The sequence below is a fragment of the Gopherus flavomarginatus genome, chromosome 1, assembly GCF_025201925.1.
Source record: "Gopherus flavomarginatus isolate rGopFla2 chromosome 1, rGopFla2.mat.asm, whole genome shotgun sequence".
In the NCBI taxonomy this organism is placed as follows: Eukaryota; Metazoa; Chordata; order Testudines; family Testudinidae; genus Gopherus; species Gopherus flavomarginatus.
The window spans coordinates 165418556-165423937 of NC_066617.1; positions in this window are offsets into that span (position 1 = coordinate 165418556).

The window sequence follows — 5382 nt, forward strand, 5'->3', positions numbered from 1 at the left end:
TTTTGCAATGTGGTAGCCTGGGTCTTTTTTCGCCTGCTTGTTCACTTAACTCACTAATCTGCCAAAAACCTAGTCATTCACAGATTGCATCAGCGTCATTCGTGAGGCTCTGTTCTAGCCAGTTACTAGGCCAAATAATAAGTAATAGAGGAAAAATGAAATTTGAGAGGCACAGGAAAGGGAGAGAAGATTTTAGCTGACATTGGAAGAGATGGAGAGTTGATGAAACAAAGAGTGTAACGCACAAAAGGCACTGCAGAGAAAAAGGCCCTCACACCAGAGTAGTGATGGGAAAGGATATGGAGTTAAATCAAACTCATAGAATTCTTGGTCCTCCACAGGAAGATCTCTCCTTGAGAGACACCTGTTACTCTCATTTATGTCAGCCCTTCTTCTGGCAACCTTTGTCTGTCTTGTTTATTTAAATTATAAATTCTTTGGGGCAGTGACTGCCTCTTACTATGTGTATGTACAGCACCTATCATAATTAGGTCCTGTGCTTGTGGCCTCCTCTTAAATATTTCTGTACTACAAATCATCATTATCATCATCATCTCAATCTCCTACAGCTGTCTATAGTTACAGACATTTTAAGCGGACACTAGCATCATACATTTGCAGATAAAAGGTTTGCAGAAGCCAGTGCAAAATGTAAAATGAATCAACATGCTGCATATAATACCTATCTTTCATATAGGGCTTTTCTTCAGTAGATCTCTGTGATGGGGTGCCCACTCAACACAAGGCCTAGAGGAGTTGAAGTGGCCAGGCAGGCCAATTAATGGCCCAGGCTGCACCTGAAGGAGACAGAGAACAGGCCATTAATTGGAAATGGGCTCGTCTTGGCAGGAACAGGAGGGGCCTGTATAAAGCCCAGGAGCTGTGAACAGCAAGGGAGTTGTAGAGAAGAGGTCTATAGTACAGGTGTTGGCTGCTTGTTGCAGGGTCCCTGGGCTGGAACCCAGTGTGGTAGGCCTGTGTTCTCTACCAGCTGGGAAGTGGTGCAGGCTTTGGAGTGGATAGCTGGTCTGGAAGGTCTTTGACTTGCCTGGATAGGGAGAGCTTTAGTGACCTGGCTGGAGAGCCAAGTCACAAGCAGGAAGCTGCAGCTCTGAGAGTGAAAAGGGCTGCAGGGTGAAAGAGATGACAGGTAGCAATACTGCTAGAAGAGGGAAATGCCTGGCTGGAGCTAATCCTCAGAGCTATCAGGAGGAGGTGCCATGTACGATGAGTGGACCCCATGACAATCTCAAAGCACACGAGAAAGGATGTTGATATCATTATTCCTGTTTTACAGATGGGGCAACCGAGGCACGGAGAAAGGAAATGATTTGCCCAGGGTCACACAGCAGCCAGTGGCATAGCCAGGAACACAGCCCAAGACTCCTGAGTCATAGTTCAGTGCCCCACCCACTAGGCCATAGTCTCCTTTCTTTTTTAAAAGCTTCTAACCTCTAGCCTGCCTCATGGAATTGACCTCCCTCTACGCTCCTGCCAGCTCCCTCTGTTTAGCATTTGGCTTCTTCAGTCACTTTGTGCAATGGCCCCCAAAGCCTTCTCTCTTGGATTTCCTGCAGGTCTAGGACAGCCTAAAGATATTCAAAAATATATTGATCCTGATTTGATGCTGCCTTGTAGCTCGTGCAATCAGTTACACAACTGCAAAATGAGGTTAAAACACTGACCCTGCAATCTGGCTAGTCCCAGCTGCTGGACTTGCCCCTTGGGCCAGTGGTCATCCAAGCGTAAGACAGAGCATCCTAATGCTGAAGGCTGAACTGTTTGTCAGTTTAAGGCTGTTTTTGCTTCCTGCCTGGGTCTTGTGCCGGAAACAGTGTGGTTATACCCAGGAATGGAGTCTGTAGAACACTCTGGGATTCTTTGGAATCAAAGGTGCTATGCAAATTAATGAATGAGGGAAGTTTAGGGTTTGTCTACATGGCACTGCAGTGCAAACTAGAGGGGTGTGATGTCTGGAGTACTCTGACGTGTTGTTCCCTAACTGCCCCAGGTGGACCCCATTGGTGCACTCTGACAGGTGCCCAGTGCACACGGATGTTGTCACATTTCACACAGGGCTATGTTAATGTGCAGTGGTGCTTTTGTAGAGAATGCTAGTTGGGTCTACAAGGGGAAGTTAGAACGCAACAAAAACCACACACCCCCTAGCTCACATTGCTGTGCTGTGTAGACAAGCTCTTAGTTGGTGATCTGGCTTCTTGTCCCAGCTTCACCACTAACTTTGCAGTATGACCTTGGTCAAGCCACTTTAACATCTCTGTTAAAGCTGGTTGGGAATTTTCCAGAAAAATAGGGTTTCACTGGAAAATGCTGATTTGTCAACCCCAAAATGTTTTGTGGAAATGAATCAGGTTTGACAAACTTCTGAAAATCAAAGGCAAGTGTCTGTTGCACATCTGCCCAGTTTCCTGCCAGTTTGCCTAGCGAGGTGCTAGAAAGCCTGGGCTTCACAGGGCTGCAGACTGCCCTGGAACTGGGACCACCTGATGGCATCCCACCTGAGACCATGCAAGTTCTGGCAGCTGCTGACTGAAACTGATATGATTCTTTTCAGCTTCAGGGCTATTTTTCAGTGGTGGGCAACTGTGAAACTGAGAAGAATCATGCCAATATCAGTCAGCAGCTGCCCAGGTCTGGGGAGCATATTCTGTTTTGGAAACACCCTGTACTGGTGTTTCCAAAACAAACATTTTCGAGAATTTCTAGTTCATGCGGAATTTTGATACATTGGTTTTGTTCTGAATGAGAATGAAACTAGATTTCAAAATGTCAATTTCCTGTGAACTGGAAGTTCTGAGTTTTAACCAGCTCTACTCTCTGCTTTTCATTTACCCCTGCTACATAAAGGGGATAATCAGACTTAGGTGTCCTACCTCAAGAGGGCTGTGAGAGGAATATTTACATATCTATAAAATATATGGATGGATGGTGTTACTAATATGCAAGCTATTGTGTCACCGCTTCGTTTGATGCCTTGCAGTAGCTGTGGGGAGGCAAAATCATTGGTGGGAGAAATCCACAGGGCAACTCAGAGATATAATCTCTTATTACTACTTCTGCACAGGTTGTATTCTTCTGTTTCTTGCTAGAGCAGTGGTACAGAGCATGGATGACTAGAGCAGTGCATGAAGCACTGCCAAGGCTCTTCCTAGCCAGACTTCCTAGGGCAACTGATAAATTCTGAAAGCTATCACACATTCCTCAGGGGAGGAGAAATAACTTTAAAATGCTAGGAACCAGCAAAGATACCTCCCCTGAAGTCTTTCATAGCCAGGTTTTGTTCACAAGCCAAACGCAGATTCAGCTTCACTGAAAGCCTAATTGTCCCCATGTAATTGGGGGTCCTGTGTTTAAATAGGGGCCAATCATTAGTGGATGGGATGGTTTCCTCTGTAGGACAAAGACTTTGGTAGAGGTGCAAAGTGTCTGGTAGTTCTGTGAGTCAGTGAGGCCATTTGTCATGGGAAAAATTCCTCGATGATCCATTCACCCCTATCCTCACAGACCAAAATGAGCATTCTTCTAACCACCTGCTGACAGGCCTTGAAATCTCCTCTCCCTTTGCAACGTCTCTCAGCTGTCCCTCCAGTTCTCCCTCCTCGCCCACCCACAATAAGCTCACTGTGAGGTTATACCCACCTTAACCTCTTTTCTGTGTATACTTCAGGATTGGGATCCTGTGGAAACAGGGTCTTTGTTTCCAGCCACACTTCTCCAGGACTAAAAAAGTCTTTGATGCATTCAGTACCCAGCTGTGGGAGGTGGCAGAGAGTGTCTCTTGTGGTATTGTTTTCACTGCAGAGATAACTCAAGTTATAGCTCAAGTGTTGCCCATAACTCAAGTCCCACCTCACTTTCAAACTCTTGGATATGGCTACATAAGAACGGTCACACTGGGTCAGACCAGTGGTCCATCTAGCCCAGTATCCTGTCTTCTGACAATGGCCAATGAGGGAATGAACAGAACAGTGATCACTTTAATTGAATTGTCTGGTTAGAACTGACCCCCAACTTGATAAGGCAACTCCCATCTTTTCATGTATTGTGTATATATCTCTTCCTACTGTATTTTCCACTCCATGCATCTGATGAAGTGGGTTTTAGCCCATGAAAGCTTATGCCCAAATAAATTTGTTAGTCTCTAAGGTGCCACAAGTATTCCTCTTTGTTTTTAGTGATCATCAGGTGATCCATCTCGTGCCTATTAATTTCATTTGGTGACCCCTAGTTCTTGTGTTATGAGAAGGAGTAAATAACACTCCCTTATTTACCTGCTCTGCATAAGCCAAGATTGTATAGACCTCTATCATATCCCCTCTTTTCCAAAGTGAAAAGTCACAGTTTTATTAATCTCTCCTCATACGAAAGCTGTTCCAAACCCCTAATAATTTTTGTTGCCGTTTTCTGTATCTTTTCCAAATCCAATGTATTTTTTTTGAGATGGCGTGACCAGATCTGTACACAGTTTTCAAGATGTGGGCGTACCATGGATTTATAAAAATGCAATATGAGATTTTTTGTCTTATCATCTATCCCTTTCCTAATAGTTCCTAACATTCTGTTAACTTTTTTGATTGACACTGCACATTGAGTGGATGTTTTCAGAGAACTATCCACAATGACTCCAAGATCCTTCTTGGGTGGTAACACCTAATTTAGACCCCATCATTTTACTTGTATAGTTGGGATTATGTTTTCCAATGTGCATTACTTTGCATTTATCAACATTAAATTTCATCTGCCATTTTGTTGCCCAATCACCCAGTTTTGTGAGATCCTTTTGTAGCTGTTTGCAGTCTGCCTGGGGCTTAACTATGTTGAGTAGTTTAGTATCAGCTGCAAATTTTGCCACCTCACTGTTTACCCCTTTTTCCAGATCATTTATGAACATGTTAAAGAGTACAAGTCCCAGGACACACCCCTAGGGGACACCACTATTTACCTGTCTCCATTCTGAAAACTGACCATTTATTTCTACCCTTTGTTTCCTATCTTTTAACCAGTTACTGATCCATGAGAGCATAGGTGCTGAGTTTCTAATCTGACCCCACAGCTCTGCCCAGGCCCCACCCCCACTCCACCCCTTCCCCCAAAGCCTTGTCCCTGTCCCAATTCTTCCTGCCTCTGTCCATTGCCTGCCAAGTTCCTCCCCCACCCTTGAGCATGCTGTACCCTCGTGCCTCCCACCCCTCCCCCAGCACCTCTAGACATTGCGAAACAGCTGATCCACAGCAGGCAGCAGGCACTGGGAGGGAGGTGCTGATCAGCCGGGCCCACCAGTGGCCAGAAGGCACTGGCGGGAGGCTCTGGTAGGAGGGCTGCTGGTGGGTGCTGAGCACTCACCATTTTTTTTCCATTGGT